Source organism: Anas acuta, chromosome 5, assembly GCF_963932015.1.
Source record: "Anas acuta chromosome 5, bAnaAcu1.1, whole genome shotgun sequence".
NCBI classification, from domain to species: Eukaryota; Metazoa; Chordata; class Aves; order Anseriformes; family Anatidae; genus Anas; species Anas acuta.
Genome location: NC_088983.1, coordinates 2,543,192 through 2,560,602, shown reverse-complemented (window position 1 = coordinate 2,560,602; position 17,411 = coordinate 2,543,192). Strand labels below are relative to the sequence as shown.

The 17,411-nt window shown below is 45.8% G+C and overlaps 1 long non-coding RNA gene across 2 annotated transcripts; it reads left to right on the top strand.

Annotated features, from left to right (window-relative positions):
• The first annotated feature begins 341 nt into the window (after window positions 1-341).
• Window positions 342-15,553, top strand: LOC137856649 (uncharacterized). Of its 2 annotated transcripts, XR_011096685.1 has the most exons (3): window positions 342-2,002; window positions 13,585-13,708; window positions 14,430-15,553. It is a non-coding gene; the product is annotated as an uncharacterized lncRNA (long non-coding RNA). The 2 variants fall into 2 exon arrangements; XR_011096686.1 differs by lacking the exons at window positions 13,585-13,708; window positions 14,430-15,553 and adding an exon at window positions 10,193-11,273.
• The last annotated feature ends 1,858 nt before the right edge of the window (window positions 15,554-17,411 follow it).

Here is a 17,411-nt window from a genome sequence, read left to right as displayed (position 1 = left end):
AAGCTCCTAAAGCACGCCTTAAAACTGGCACAAAGAGCCATTGCAGGGCCTGAGGATTTTCATCTCTCCCTGCTGGGGCTGATTTGGGGCTGGGGTAGTTTTGGGGGGATGCCCTGGGTGGCCGACCACCTCCCTCAGCCACCCTCAGGGCTCTGCTCAGCACCAGGAGGGCTCAGCCCCAGCCCCAGCTGGAGCAATCCCAGTAAGGTGCCCAGGCTGGGTAATCCTCATTAGCTGCTAAGCTAATTAGCAATTCTCCCTTTCTAAGGAGCTCAGATTGAATATTCCTGTTGAATATTGGTGGTGAAAGCTCTTCCTCTTTCTGAGGGCATAAAGGCACCTTTACCACATTTTTGCTCCCCACTGAGCCTCGAGGCAGGAGAGCCGGGTGGTGGGGGCCAGATGAAATCTGAAATCCGAAATCCAGCCCAAACCTTGCAATGGGCGCACTCATGCTCCTGGGTCTTGGAGCACTGTGGCTGTGGTGTGCCCTGAGCAGGAGGGCTTCCTGGGGGTCTGTTTGCTGAAAATATGCTGCTGGACTTGAAAGTATTTCTCAGAAAGTGATCTGAATTGCATTAACTTCTAATCCCGTCTTTTTTCTTTTTTTTTTTTCTTTTTTTTAATGCTTTTCTGGCTTCAGTGGAGATTTATGAAGTGCTGTGGCCTTGGCAAAGATCAATAGATAGCCTGTTAAACAAAGACTCAAAATTTACTGTTTGGGTGATTTCAGGAGGGAAAAAAAATAATTTGAAGTATTTAATTTGATATCGAGCTCGGTTTCATAACAAGGCGGGACAGAGCCCCCATCCTGAATGAAATGTGGAACTTTTATTCCTAGACTGCCTGAAGCATTTAATTAACATCCTGAGGAGTTATATTTGTACTGCGTGGTGACAAAGCTGCAATAGTGGGAGGCTCCAGCTCCCGTTCTCTGCTGTTGCTGCAGGGCTGTGCCTGCCACCTTCCTTAATCCATCCAGAGCCACCCAAAAACCAGGCAGGTGTCCTCCCTCTCTCCTATACATTACAAAAAAGCTCTCTTAGCCTTTTCCCTTTAGATTATTAGAGGCCTTCTCTCAGTTTCCAGCCTGAGGGTGTTTTTAACCAGCTTATCCTGATATCTTCCCCTCATTGACACCTCTGCTTTGTGCCATGCTCTGGTTCCTTGTGCGAGATTTGGTCTTCAGCAGGGCTCCTTCCTCTCCCCCGTGCCCAAATACTTCAGATTTTCATTGCCTCCAACCCTGGGTTATCTTTAGCCCCTCTGCATGTTCCTGGGACACCTGAGCTAACAGAGGGTGCAGCTGGGGCTCTGCCTTTTTTGGGGATTTTGGATTGAGGCCATGGGCTGGGTGCTTGGTGATCCTCCAGTGCTGAAAATCTGTCTCTGATACCTGAAATTCATCTCATCACAGGGGCTCGGTGATGCTCCAGACCTTGCTTTGACCCTTCCCATGGGCAAACCCATCCTGAGCAAATCTTTTGACCGGTGCCTGTTTATTAGCTCAGCGGGAGTGAAAACCTGCCAAGAACGTGGAGAGGAAGCAGGGGAGCAATCCTCTCTTATCTCCTTGGAAATAATGCGGCCAGGAATGCTTGCTCCTTCTTGAAGCTTTAAATTTATGAAAGTGAACAATAATTTTGCAGCCTCTGAGAGTGAAATGTGGGGGGAACAAACGCACCTTATTGACTTTTTTAGCTGGAGCAGCGTGGGGAACATTACTTTGAGCTGCGTCGCGCTAAGCTCGAATCCCAGGAGATGTCTTTGCTGATGCATAAGCTGTGACCTAAAATATTGACTTTATAAAGTAATTGAATCCCAGAATCATGTTTCAGATGAAAAGCGCTTGACAAATGACTGTAGGAAGGAGCCGAGCCCGAAGACTGGGGCACAGATGTGTTGGGATTTACTCTGCTCAGCTCCTGCCTGCCTCTCCAGAAGAAAGTCCCCACCAGGCTGGCCCGATCCAGGCTCTGGGTGAATTATGGGGACTGCAGAGGTAAGTCACAAGAATCTCTTTCCTTTCTTCTCAGGAAGAAGGGTAATAAATCCTTCTGGATGTATGGAGCTCATACAAGGGGTGGGTGACCAGGAAAGCAGGGGGACATAGCAGGTCTCTGGGGGTGCTGAGCTTGTTCTGACACACCTTGATTTGCCTTTGATTGTGTGTGGCAATATCTTGGTTTTGCACAAAATGAGTTTCAGAGGAAGTCCTGGCCCCAAATCTTCTCTGCGTTGCCATGATGTGACCTGTGCTCGTGCTGTGTCACTGCTCAGAGCGCAGCGTGCCCTAGGGGAAAAAGTGGGAACCCAAACAGAGCTGCTGCAAAACAACAAAAACACCATGGTGAGACTGGTGAGGAAGAGGAGGAATAGTGCTGGTTCACATGAGAAATGCCTCTGCCTTGCCCCACGCCATCCCTCTGGGGCTGAGGGCTGCAAAGGGCAGATGCTGGAGGAGGACTTGTGCTGTCGGGGAGCAGAGAGTTAGCACCCAGCGCTGTGGCCCAACAAGAATCCCCTCCTTCCTCCGCTCTTCAAAACAAATTTCCCTTCTTAATTTAAGAGGGCATAATTATATCATTATTTCAAATGGCTCTATTTAAACAAGGCCTTATTTTTGACTTATAAATTGTTACCTTGCTCATCCCACGATGACTGTTTTTCTTATAAGTACGTTAACCTCTCCGCTTTCTTTACTCAGCCGTTTTGCATAATGTTATAATAAGCATTTAAATAACTGTAAAGGTTCCATCAGCTCTTGCTTTCATATCTCGCTGTTGCCATGACAACTGGCTATCCTTCTCTGTCTATTTTACCTTTTTTTAGATTTGGGCTTCTCAGTCCAGTGCCGTTAAAATCGAGTTAGCTCCGTCCCTCGTTTGCACGCGACGCTGCGGAGCTCGGTGCGCGTTGGCTCTGCGCTGCTCCACGATGAGGATTTTCTCTGCTGGCTGCTAGCGAGGAGGCTTTGGGCTGGGAGACAGGAACGTATTTGTCAATTTGCACAGCGTGCTGGGGGACAGGGAGATCTGCAGCAGTAATTACTGGGATTGGGGGCACCGGGGTGAAGTTGGAGCGGGCGCAGTCGGTTTCGGAGCTCTGCAAGGTGCCCTTGTGGCAGCGTGGCCACGAGGGGATGGCACCGAGCCCCTCGCAGAGAAGTGCAATGATATTTTCATCAAGGCTCTCATTTAAAATGATTCTTAATACCCTATTTCTCCATTTAAAAAGAAATAATCCGACAGCATCCTAATGTAGTCTGGTAAATATAGATCTGTCAGACCCAGACCACGGGCTTGTAAACAAATGCCAAAAGTTAATGGAAATGGCTAAAATGAGCCCGGGAAGGACTGACTCGATGGGGCTGTCTGCTGCGGGCGTGAAGCTCCAGCTTGTCCGGGGACATAATCTCTCCTGGCAAAGCAGGAGTGAACAGAAGGCAGCAGGGAAGGCTCGCAGTTCATGCCAGTCTGCATTTCCATCTGGAAGTAGGTGCTCTTAAAGATGATAAAAATGGCAAACGAAGGAATTCCAGAGAGGCTGCTCACTTTTATTTATTTATTTTTCCTCATGCCCAAATATAACACGTTGACACAGTACCTCTTGGGAGAGCAGCACAAGGGACCCAGATGGAGCACGAGACAAAACCAAACCCTGAGCACACAGGGCAACCCAAGCTGCTGGCGTTTTTGTGCTGTTTATTTCAAAGGCAGGGGAACATCTGCTTGTTTGGCCTCCGCTTTGGGAGAAGTTTCCATGCATCGACGGGGTGGGTTCTCCTGGGCTATAGGAAGGGGAAAGCTCTGGGTCTCCTCTTCTGTTGGACTTATGGCTCAGAAGTTGAAATCGTTGGATCAAGTGAGAGGAACTGCCCCAGAGGAGGAAGAGGTGGGCTGTGGAAGAGCCAAACATTAATTAATGCCACTAAAGCTGAGCTGGCCCACTCAGGGTTTAGAGCACCACAATCACCCTGATCACTTCTGACTGCTAGGACTGGTCACACACCCAGCAACAGCAAGCACGTGGCAAGGGACTGGTGTAAATCTACAGCACAAGATTTTTGTTTATTTCTAGTTTGCTTTGCAGGAGGCTGGTGCATTTGTTCATGGGGGTTTGTGCTCTATACCTACATATCTGCATCTCTGCAAAGTTCAGGACATTTAAAAAAAAAATAATTTTTGTTCATGATGATATGATATTTGGGGCAGGAAAAGGATAGTGTATTTTCAGTCACTGAAATTTCATTTACGCTTATCCATGTAGCATCTCTTGACCCTCAGTTCCTAAAAGGACCAAGCGCAGTGCTGGTGGAGGGATGCCACAAGACTTTGTTAGCAGGGTGCATTGTATGAGCGAGGTATATGCGCTGGATGACCCGTGTCTGCCGGTGATGTGCTCTGTGCCTTCCCTTGCAGGAATCCCATTTCCTGGCACAAAGGCAGAAATCCAAGCAGGGGCTGAGTTAATAGAGATGGACACGCGGACGTGCCTCGTCTGCCTTTCCCCGTAGAAGCCCTCGGTGTGTCTGGTTAATTCATCTCGCCCGGTGTACGCTGACAGAGCAGCTTTTCTGCAACACGCTGCTCGGGAGCTGGCTGTACACCGGCCAGTCGTGTTTAATATGTATAATTGTAATTGCATCATTTATTAAATCAAATGGCTTAATGCATTTCGCAGCGGTGACGCGTGACCAGCTGTATTTCTGCTGCTCACTTGAAGGCTTGCTTCGAAACAAGTGCAAGAAGTGTTGGTTGTTTGGGTCGGACCCAAAGCCTGGTGGTGTCCTGTGCAGGCACTGCTTGCTTCTGGTGCCTGCTGGTGGGTGCTTTTCCTTTCCTTGTGCTCTATATTAATTAACTTCTGCACGGTGACCACTCCTTGCAGACCAACGGGGGCTGTGGGATCTGTGAAATGACCCCGAGCAGTGCTCACACCACTGTCCCTGCCCATACATCAGGGTTCATCACCCCGTGGCAAGCAGAACACTTTGCACACTTTGTGCATGAATTTTCTTCCTCTCTGGGGACTGGGAAAAATTTTCTTTTCCTTGGGAGCTGCACAATTATTTTCCATCCTGACTATGCATGCGTTTGCAGAAGGTACAGTTTGCAGAAGGGATGTCTGCGAGGATCCAGAAGAATGGAATTAGGATGAAGGGAAGGGTGAGATGCCATCTGTGTGCAAGGTATAGCTGCTAATGCCAGGGCTGAGCTAAGTGTCCGTTTTGGGTATTTATCCATCTGGTTTGCCCAGATATCTGCCAAATGGAGCACCCGCCAACGGCCGGGGAGGGGATTTGGCTTTGGTTTCTCCAGCCTGAGGAAATGCCCAGTGTGAGTGCTGGCCTTGGGCACGAGTCCTTTGGGGTGGAGGTGAGGACCTGGGGAGGCTGAGCCTGGCACAGGCAGCCTGGGAAGGGCAGGAGAGCTTGTGAGAGAGTGAGGGGAAGGCAGGAGGGATGGGATGGAGCTGCTGGGCTGGGCAGCCTCAGGCAGGGTTTGTGTGGAGCTCCACAAGGTGAGACTGCATCGCTATTTTTTGTTCATGTTGTCTGAAAAGCGATGTTTTGGAGGAGAGCTCTGGATGCGGAGAATGCTTTCCCCATGGTCAAAAGCTTTCACTGTTTGAGGAAATAAATCATGAAAAGAGAGGGAAGCGTCACAGCAAAAGAAAACGTAATGGTAATTTCAGGAAAATCTTTTCATATTGATTACCCATATCTTCGGTGTCTGTCTTTTTAATTTTTTGTTTGTTTGTTTTCTGAAGAAGAAAAAAGCCTTCCTAACAGCTGCTCCAACTGGCACCGCTTCTCTCTGTGCAGGTTTGCTGCCTGCCTGGTTGGGAAGCTGCAGCTTTCAATAATGAAGTTCTGACCCTTTCTCCAGGTTTTGCCTCTTGAGGTGAAGTTGCCGGAGCTCTGCAAGGCTCTGGGTCCTGTCCCCTCTGCTCACACAATATAAGTGATGGACATTTATATACCTGGGATAAAAGTGGAGGGCTGGGATTACCACCTGAGGCCGTGTGCTTGAAGGAAGCTGCATGTTCACAGCCAAAAATATCAGTTTAGGGGTTTGGTGGAGGAGAATTAGCTTGCAAAGAGCACTGAGCAGAGTATGCAAGGAACATACAAGCTGGGAGATGCATCCTCAGGAGCCAATGCTCAGCCTCCCTGCGGTAGTTGGTGGATGCTGGTGGGGCTGAGCCATGTGTGGGGCCCGTGTTTGCCTCGTGGTGCTTCCCACAGGGTGCAGGTGCTGCAGGATTGCTGCTGTGCTGCAGGCTGAAGTCTTTGTCCCACGGCTCTGTGCTGGCAGAGTTGTCACGTTACCGAGCCGCCGCTTCTGTAGGGGAGCAAGGGGTGGTGTGAAAATGCTGATGGGAAAATCATTAGGTTTGCTTTAATGAATTAGAGCTGTACAGGCATTTAAATATCGCACAAATCTGCTGATCAGCAAATCAAGCTAGTTAGTGTTTTTGCCCGCGTGAGCTGCACACACGCACTAACAAGGTTCATTTGCTGATCTGCAAATCTACGCAGGGCCTGAGTGACTGCGCTGTGTAAATTAGGGGAACAGGATCATTAAAACAAACATGTCATTCTTCTGGCGGTGCTTTCATTAATAAAATAAAGCCTCAGATGGGGAAATAGTTAACTTGGTTCTCTCTGTGGGTTTGCAAAGTAGTTAAGATGCAAGTAATTAGTCTAAGTATAGACCAGGAGCCTTGCTGTGAGCGCTCCCTTTCCACGCATGTTTCTAGATGCTGAATTCTTAAAGAGGAGAAAAAACCATCACCTCTCTGCTGGTGCTTCAGGGTGTTTCATTTTGACCTCACTGCTGGCTCGGGAAGGTCCGTCTTGTGGCCGTGCACCTTCTGAGAGGAGGTCACAGCAGGGAGTGACGTGACTTTGTAAATTGTGGCTGGCACGCTTGGTAAGGGCTGGGTGTGCAGGCTGCAGGCTCCAAGTGAGCTCTGGCTTTGCCCCATGGCCACTCTTTGAGGCACGTTTAATGCTCGAGGCTCCTCTGAAGGCAGTGGTTGCTCCTGAAAGCCAGGACCTTTGGGACAAAGAGCAATCAGCTGGTGGAGGTTGCTGCCTGCTCCGTGCCCCTGCTTGGCAATGCCAGCAGGTGCTCCAGGACGAAAATACTCATTTGCCCAAAACTGCTTTGTTTGGGGGAAGAAAGACGTGATTTGATGACTTCCTTTCCTTGAAGTGGTCACTAATGACTAATCTTCAGTGACACTGAACAGCTTTTTTTTTTTTTTTTTCCTTTCTGTTTTTCATCATTTCAATGAAAATGCCCATTTGCAGTGGAAGCTCTCCCCTCTTAATATTATCTTATTAATTTTTACACATTTTTAATTTTTATTTATCTGGGAAGGAGATGCTATCAACATGCTGTAGGTTCAGGCACTGCAGGCAATGTCTGGCAGAGCCCCTTCCTGCAGTGATGGAAGAAGAATCTCCTGGAAACTTGTGCCAAAACCAGCAGTGCCACGTGCCTTTTTTGCTTTTCTTCCCCTTGAAATGAAATTACAGTTGTCTTATATTCGTGAACAATGAAAAAAAACCCAGCTTCTGATGGTGATGAAGTTAATCTCTCTTTTGGAGTTCACTTTGAAGCCCAGGGTGCTGTGGTTGCATTAGGCCTAAGGAAAAGGGAAATTCAGGATGCTCAGGCAATGCCACCATCCAACCACCAGGGATCTGTGTTTTATTTATATTATTTTTATTTTTTGTAGCAAACAATGCCTACCCTTTGTAATTATGTTGAGCTTTGCAAGGAATATTTCAGGCAATTCTGGGGCTGTGCACCTGTGACTGAAATATCCAGGTACAGTGATGCTCCTGTCCCTCACCCCTGCTAAATGCCTTCTTAAGCTGTCCGTCTCCACGCATTACTGTAAACCCTGCTTGTGGGGTTGTTACCTTGGCTCAACAAGAGCACTCTGATGTCTGTCACTGGGAATGAGAAAACTCCTCCACATCCCCCAGTTTTCTGCAGCTGTTTGCAGTGTGCTGGAATTGTGCTCTTCCCCCTGCGTTGACTGTAGCTATGATGCTGCATGGATTTAGTGGGATTTCTGTCATTTCCCCTCAAATATTGCTCCTACCCCATGGCGTGAGGTCCCTGCAGACCTCCTCCCACCTGCCCTACATTCCCTGTGGTGTCCCTTGCAGCCAGGTGCTTTAGGGTTGAGGCTGGCCCCGTCCTCATCATCACCTTGCTCCATTCCCCACCGCCCTTCCCTTTGCTGGCTGCAGGCAGGATCCTGCTTTCTGCTTCTGGACTCTGATCCCCTTGGCATCAAAATGAACATTTAATTATCTGGAGTCCGATGTCCCTCTTCATTACCGCGGCTGTATTTACCCTTAGACCTTTAGGGATTTAATTGCATCAGTCCCAGATCTTTCTGCTGAGCGTAACTTGGCATTTCTCAGCATGTTCCTCTATCTCTGCTGAAAAGGTCTCCAGGTCTGACAGTGGGGCGAGCAATTTGTCACTGTTTGGCCCAGGTAAGCTTTTTTGTGCAGCTGAGCGGGTTTTTCCTAAGCGTTTGCTTTTCCTCCTCATTTTCAATCGACCATCGCTCTGTGTTTCTCTTGGCTATGCCCTGCAACAGCTTCTGAATGCGGGGAGAGCAGCGGCCAGCTGATGTGTCCGCAGGGCTGCTCAGCACCAGCGTGGTGCTGGGTTGTGCCTTCAGCCCTGCTCCAAACAGGGGACGGCTTCTGGGATAAAAGATATTCTTACAGTCAGTTGCTAATTAGCAGCAGCAGAGTAATTATGTAACTGATGAGAGAGGGCTGCAATTTGTGATTTGGATTTTTTTTTTTTTATATTGTAAACATAAAGCCTGAAAAAAAAAAAAAAAGAGGGGTGTTTTATTCCACTTGGGTTGTTTTGACGTGGCAAGCTGTACACGCTGGGAGGCTGGAGGAAGCCCTGGGGTGCTGGTAGGACTGGTTGGTGAGGGTCTGACCAGTTGGGGTGCCTGTGGGAGGGCTGGGGAGCACTGGAGCAGCTCTGTCCACCTCCACGGCAGCCTGGCTCTCCTCCCTCGTGTCTTCCTCTCATTGCCAGAAGATGAATGTCCCCCGGCGTTATCTCTGTTCCAAGCCTCCAGCTCCCTCCCAAGCCATCACTTTCTGCAGCTGTTCTCATAGCTCTCCTCTTGAATCCAAATGAGTTCCCTTTGCCTCTGGGGAGATTTCTGTGTTAAGAGGGTTCACGTGTGAATGAATACGCTTCAGCTGGTGGCCTCACACCCGGACCCAGGGCAGTGAGGATGGTGGGGAAGGTGGTGGGATGGCTTCTGTGTGCTCCATGCATGTGCATCTTCCCACTGTTGGTGTGTGAGACAAATCTGTGAGAAGTTCAGCCACCTCCTTTGAGGTCTGCGTCAAGCCCTGCCAGCCCATCCTTCTCTGTCAGCTCATTTCTTCTGGAGCACGCCGATAGCTGGCAAGCAACGTGAGCTGCCAGCCCGCTTGCATTGCCTTTGTCTTTTAATGCATTTTGTGTCTCTTCCAGGCCTGTGTGGAGCTTTGGGTGTAGCTGAGACGTGGCTTTGCTAACTGGGAGCCCTCTGGGCTGCTTTCTGTGGGCGCAGGGTGAGGTGCCCAGTGCGGTGGTTGAGTTTCCAGTGAGTCAAAGTCAAGCTTTGCTCAGCCTCTGGTGCACGTGCTGCTGCTTGCTCCTGGCGTTATCTGTGCTCGTCATAAATTGAGTCCCTATGGGGTGGCCTTTGTTTCAACTCAGCCAAGAGTCCTCCAACTGTGACAGCACTTCTACAACCTTTAATAGCTTTTTTTTTTTTTTTTTTTTTTCATTTAAAATGGCCACCATTAAATCATTTCCCAGTCAACTCCACACAGTGGTACCTGAAAAACCATGGTTATTTCCCATCCTAAATACAGGGAACATCTGTGCATACACCTGCAGTGTTACTGTAGGTAAATGTTGACTTTCTAACGGGGATGTTAAGACGCAGCAGGGCACAATGCTGTCCTGAATGCTCGAATCCTTGAATTGTGGAGTGTCTGTTGTGGCCTCTGAAGCGATGCGGGGGGGGGCCATACAAGACAATAGCTCAGGATATGCACACCTGAGAAGAAAATATGTAAAGACTGAAACAACCAAGAGCCAGTAATGAGAACTGGATTTTTATTTCTTTGCAGGCCATCTCCTAAATCAGGCTATCTGTCTTGGAGAGAAGCTCAGAAGAGGGGGATGCTCCAGGGCAAGATGGCATTGTGGTGTTGGGAGCAGTAAAGCATAAAGTCTGGGGTTGCCTCCTGCCTTGGGAGCCCCCAGATTTTGGAAATGGGCTGAGCCTGTGGGATGGGTACCTGTGTTGCAAGAAACACCATGAGTGTTGGTGGTAACAGGGGTGATGATGCTGGGAAGGGAAGGATGAATTAATCTCATGTAGAAGGCCTAATGAGGAGACAGTTTGTACTTACTGATGGCTTTCAGGGGTAGTCTTCCTTCATCCTGAGTGGTTGTGCCCTGAGGACTTCTAATCCAGGAGAAAAAGGTAAGGAGATGGTTGTTGGACCACTCCTGTCCAACTTGGCAGTAAACGTCCTGTCTTTGTGCTGGAAAGCATGAAAATCCTCAAAGTTTCACTAGAGATGTGTTCAGAAGATGCTGTTGGGAGAGGGCTCTCTCCAGTGATGTAACAAGCTGCAGTTTGCTTCAAACTTTAAGTATTATAAATGTGGCTGATGTAATTCTATTTCAAAAAGCCTTAGAGGCTTGCAATAATAAACAGAGCCTTTTAGTACCAGGTTATTGATGCAAAATAGTTTAGCAAACTGGGTTGCTGAAGTGCAAATGCCATGTATTATTCATTAAACTCTTTCTTTCCACAAATCACTGCCTTCCATGGCGTAATGTTCCCCGGTAGCACCACTCTTCGGGAAGCTCTTTGGTGTGAGCCAAATGTGGAGCCTCAGACCCATCCATCAGGACGAGCCGGTGGTTACGTTGTTGTCTTCCAAATGGAGTTCATAATGGGCAAAGAGGTTTAATTAATGCTTCAGAGTAATGTGTCTGTTTATAAAGAAATAATGTAGTATAAAATTAGGCAATGCATAGTGAAATGTACCTTCTAATGGGTAGGCTGGCATTTTAAGTGATCAGTAAATCACTTAAATATTAAGACCTTCTTGAACAAGGATAATAAAGCAAGAGATTTGGAAATGGTAGATACCAGTACTTACAATTATCCACTAAATAAAACATTTTTATAGTGATCATAGAGTTAATCACCTCGCAGAGTGGACAGGTGATGGGGACAGTGGAAGATATGTGGCATTATTGCCTGCAGAAAAAGGAATTTCGGATGTATTCTTTAAGGCCAGGGCTAACAAGGAGGAAACAAACATTTTCTCTACTCTTTTGATGGATAAATGCAAACAACAGCAGCTATATAGAAATGCTCATGATCTAAAATATGATAGATCAAGAATATTCCCTAGGCAGTGTTAACATGGTCGCATGAGAGAAAAGGGAGATGATCTACGAATATTACTTTCAAATATTTGGAGTAGGAGTTTGAAAATGTTCTCACATTTTTAAATACCAGTTGGGCAGAAATACTGAATTACTGCTTTACAACCCTAATGGAAGAAAGCTTTGTGGTACTTCTGTAAATTCTGATCAGTGATGGGAAGGATATAGGAGGAGAATCCCAGGTCTCCACTGCAAGAAGTTTTGGCAGATTTGAAGGTGAAATGAGCTTTTAATGAACTGAATTGTATCCAAATGATGGAGTGGTTTTCAAGTTAAATATACAGAAACTAATGGCCTGTAGGAGATGTAAACTGCTTGCGTAGGAACATTCACAGATTTTTGTCCCAGGCTGGAGATTATCATAACAGCTTTGAAAGGGTGTGTAACAGGATAGTGGAAAGGAAATGTGAATGGAGATTTTTGACAAGTGATGTCCAAATGGGTGGGATGTAGTCTCCTACGTGCCTTTGAGTATGGCTCTTCTGCAATTATCTTTGCGATGCTCTGCCTGGACTGTGTGTCTCCTTTAGTGGTGCAGCTCCAGAAATAATCCACGCTAGTCCGATTCAGGAAGGATGAGGACTTTTCTTACAAGTGGTGGGATTTTCTTTCTTAAAAGAAAGGCATCAGTAGGCAGCTCAAATCATTTCCTAAAATAATTCAGTCAGAGAGAATATGGAAATATACTCGTGTAAAATATTTTGTATCAACTGAGATGATTGATGAATTTGATGAATGAAGAGTTAGCTCCTGGTTAAGAATTCATAGATGTTAAGTGTCTCTGAAGACAAGGAGGAGTAGATTGCACAATTGTGCATGCTGCTTTCAGTGATTGGTATTTTATCATTTCTCTATGAGGAAAAATGAGCAAAGTTTTTAAGCAACTTTACATAAAGAGGATGGAGAGATAATGTGATGGATTCAATCTTTGGGCTGTCAGAAATTAAAAAAAAAAAAAAAAAAGCATGTGGGGAGAGGAATTGTCAAGAAGGAACAAAACTCAGCCCAGGCATCCTTTAGGCCAGTGGCTCTGATGGACCAACAAACAACTCCCTGGGGTTGCAAGGATTATGTTCTGTTCCTGTGTGAGCTGGATGAGGATGTTTGTTGCAGGCTGAAGAAGAAATAAACCGTTTTCTGGAGTCACCTTTCAGAGCAGGAGGTTTTAGGGATGTTTTTGCTAACAGGTAGCTTGGATTTTGGGATTTTGGTCAGAACTCGTGTGGTTGTATTTCTATGTCACAAGAGATGCTGACAACCCAACAGCTGTTCCAGTTCTGAGCTGAAATGAAATCAGGCTTAATCTCCCCATAAAATAAAAAGAAAAAAAAAGTATAAAACATCGTTTTGAAAATTATTTTGGAAAAAAAATAACCAAACATTTTTATTCTGTTTGTACTGCTTCTTTTGATGATGAGTCAGGATTGCCCAGATGGGACATGGTCTGTCATGGGAAATCACACGATTAGCTGAGTGCTCTGCTTCACTGACTGCTGAGATGCATTGAAACAACGAATTCTAGAATATCCTCTATGTTTTATGTGGAAGTATTTCATGAAGGAATCAATACAGAGATAGCTGAAGAGCTCCTGTATTTGGTTTCCAAGTCTTAACTTGACCTACTTTATGGGATAAAAATTTCAAAATAATTTCCTTCATCAATGAGTACTTTCAAATGTTTCTAATATTAAGAAAAATGTAGCTTCAAAAGCACGTTTGTACGAAGTAGGTTTTAAAGCCAATAATTTCACAAGAAACAACAAAAGTTTCCCCAAAACAGATTTTCAACAAAAATTCTTCTGCACTTATTGGGACCAAGCCTTGTGCCTGGTGTTGTGCCCCTGAAACCCGTGAATGCAGTGAGCTTTGAGATGAGCTGACACCTCTCTCATCCCACGTTCTGTCTGTGGCCGATTAAGCTGAATTAAAATTGTACCCGGCCCTTAGAAGCTGCCAGAAGAATGCTTCAGATGAGAAGCAGTAATTTATTCTGATTAGAGCTGACTGCGTGTCAGACACCAGCCTAACTATTCCCCATCTCCTGCCCCAAAAGGTCAGAGAGCTCGACATCAGCTTTGCCTGGATTCATCTTAAATAACAGAGCGAGAGCAGGGGGAGGATGGCGAGCCACTCGCAGGAATGGGGACTCGAAGAGGGCACATCTCATGGTCTCTTGGGTAATTTGCAGCTGGATTTCTTTTTGACCTTTTTGCACCGTATTGTTAACAGCAAAGAATTCCCCTCCCCACCCCACAATCGTTTTATCCTGAAGAAAGCTGCCGGGTAATGCTGAAATCTTGCTGGGCTGTACTTCCTATGCAAATAAACTCTTTGTGATGAATATTTAGCATCCTCGACCCTTTGATCTTGACCTACAAGTGGGAGAGATCTTCAAGGGGCAGGGATCGGGTCAATAAATGACACTGATCAGCTGGCACTTAGTTTACACTGGGCTGGCAATCAGAAAACTGTTTTCCAAGAAATTCTGCTGCTTTAAATAATTTTATTCTGAAATGAAACGGAGTAAAAATTAAGCTTTTTGGCACAAGTTCCAGGAACCCATCTGTTTTAGGGATGCTTTAGGGGACAGAATTATTTATTTCAAATTGGATTATTTTTTTTTTTTCCTAAGGAAATGTATTTAATTTTTCAAAAATTAAAATTTAATATTTAAAAAAATTAAATACTGAGGAGAAATCAAATTATTTTGGCAGTGGTGGTATAGGGCAGGCCAATGTTAGTGAAATGCTTTTGCTTAAATAAAATATTACTCACATCAGTGAGGTTTCAAAGGTATTCAGACATGGGTTTAAATGCCCACTGCTCATCCCAGCACTTGCAAGAATTTCCATGCAGAGCTAAGTGCACTTTTCCTGGTTTTTTTTTTTTTTTGGCCAGTGTCTCAACCCTTTAACCCAGTTGAGAGGAGTGTACAAAGTGCTCCTGTATGTGGACTGTCTTCAACGCAAACAGAACTCGGTTCCTCTGGCTCTGAGGTGGATGTTGATCTTCAGAAGCCCCCCCAAACCACAGGTCTCCAAGCAAAACCAGCCTCTGTTCCTCAGAGAGGGACAGATGGGAAATCTCATACTTGTTCTAACATCTTCTCAAAGCTGTCCCATGTTTCCAGAACTGGTCCTGTAAAATGCAAACTTTCTGGCTCAGCCACGTTAAAAGCAACTTCTGTCCCACTGCCCAAATCGAGCCCCCCACTTGGGCTGATTTAATCTGCAAAGTCTTTAAACACTTATGAAATTCTGAGAACAAATACCAAGTTTGATTTTTTTTTTTTTTAAATTATTTTCATTTTTCTCTTTCTGAATGCCTGGAGAAGAAGGGAAGGTGTTTCACTGCTCCTTCTTAGTTCCCCTGCTCCTGCTCCAGCTTCTCCCAGGTGGAAAATATTAAAAAGTGAAAAACTTTTAATTTAAAATCAGAGAAAAAAGTCCAGCTCCAAACACCCTCTTGGGAAAGAGGTGATTTTTGGAAATGCCCACTTTTCCAATAAGGAATATTTTGGGCTTCCAGGCAGACCCTGCCAGCACTGCTGTGTCCACCTGCAGGGGTGGGTGAAGGCGCTGTGACCATTGCTGTATGTGGAGTATTTGGTGTTGGTATAAGTGGGTGCTGAGTCTCCTTTTGGGTGTTAGGAGAAAATGGCTCACAGGACTGTGGGTTTGCCCTCCAGCACCTTGCTCGGGGAGGGTTTTAAAACAGGGAAGAGCTGAGGTCTGCTTTGGGGTAGGAAAACTGGGCTCATTCTCAGCAGGAGTGGATGTTTTGGGAGCCAAGGTGGAGGGAAATATTTGGCTCTGTGTGCAGAAGGAAATTTATTTAAATACTGTTTTACACTCATTTCATAATAGTAGCATTTTATCTTTTTTACATTGATTTATGGGCACTGAAGCAGAACAGAGGAGTCAGAAGAAAGCAATTAATGAATAAAGAAAAAAGCCCTGCACAAATGCTTCAAGATAAAAAAAGAAAAATTAAGAAAGAAAAAAAAAAAGGGAAAGAAATCTTCCAAACGCTGAAGAAGGGGGATAATTGATGGTTCCATTTTAACCTAATGTTATTTCTGGATCTCCTTTTTTTATAATGTGTTATTTACTGCATAGTTTAGAGCTGACAGAAAATAAACAGCATTTGCAATATAACGTCGTTAGCACCCCGATGCACTTGCTCATCCTACTTGGCTGTCAAGTTCGAACTCCAACCAACATCAGTCAACGTCGGCTGTGATGGAGTCTGTTTTTAATAAGCATGGTGCTATAATTACCTTATTGCAAAGTTAAAGCCAAATGACACTTATGATGAAGGTTTCATGGCTAAACAGTAAAGCCAGTGAAGCATCCGCATACCAACTGTCAGATAGGAGATAGCTGGTGCAGGATTTGTTTCTTTATTGCTTGACTGGGGTCACTTCGTTTGTACTTGGGAACTTTGTCATGGGCACAACAGGTAAAAGAGGGAGAAGGGAAGCCAAACTCTGAAATGAGGGGAAAATTCTGCAGGTGGCTGCTGGGAGGCAGGTGGGGGTGTTTTTGGGGGCAGAAATCAACCAAACCCGACGCTGGATGTGCTGTGGTGTCGTGATCTCTTCCCACGGCTTTAAATACGATGGGCACCAGGTGGAAGGGTGGAAGCATTTCATTGGGTCTTCCAGCATAAAACTGGAGCTGCTTGGTGTCATAAAGCTTCCTGCAGGGGGGAAAAAAAAAAGTTTTCTAGGGACCTTTATCTTGATGAGAAATTGCCTATTAATTGTAACCATTACAAACGGCACTATTTAAATCATCCCCCTTCCAGTTGCACATTTTTAACCATGCTCCCTGTTCACAAGCTGCTCATTGCTGGAACCAGGAGGGTTCTGCCTGGATGAGTTGGATCTTCTGGATGTTAAATAAAAAGAAGAATTGTGCCTTTGACAGCAGAGTATCTGTGGTTAGGTTTAAATCTCTGTTTCGGATTTACTGATAGCTAAAGAGGGGCTGGCATTAGCGCACCTGCAAATATGCAGCATTACATAGATTGGCTCTCAGTTCGTATTAGGAATGACCTTTTTTTTAACCTTTTTTTTTCCTCCTTTTTAATTCTTTATTTTTTAATAAATAAATAAGTAGATAGATAATTCAGGAGCTTTTGTTCCTGTGCAGGCTTGGAGATCACTGGTGGACCATGGACTTCTCCTGACTCGAGGGCATGTACATTGTTTGCTTTGAAGCTTATCCCTCTGTGGTGTTCCCTAAACGTCCCTTTCATAGGAGAGCAAGTCCATGGCCACCACCCCATGCAGGAGGCTCAAGGCAGACATTTTCACCTCCCTTCCTGCCCCAGGCTTTGCAGCAGCTCACCCCAGCGAAAAAGGGGATGTCAGGGCAGGAGTTGTAGGGCTCTGGGTCTCTGCTGTCCCTCCTGGAGCAGATTTAAGGTGGGGGCCGCAGGCAGTGGACCCACCTTGCTCTGATGTGACCCTGGCCTGAAGGTGGATGTTGTAACCCAGCACCCCATGATTCAGGTGGAGGTGAGCTCCTCAATGCTTGCATTCAGCCCCTCTTGCTCCCAAACAACATCTGGTAAAAGGCTCATGGGAATAATAGAACCAGGGCAAAAAAGGACTTCAGTGATCTTGGGGCTGGTGTGGAGATGTTTCCCATTGAGCTTTTTACTGTTCAGTTTCATGTGTAATTTCTCTGCCCAAAGAACCTATTGACTCAGCTCTTAAGATAATTACTGGATTTCACATTGAGAAGACTTCATATAAATATTTTAAAATACAAAAGAACAAAGACAAAATAGCTTCATGTTATTAATCAGCGAGAGTAGAAGGGCGTATTGTTATGAAAATACAGCACCCACTCCTCCAGCTTGCACAGAGCA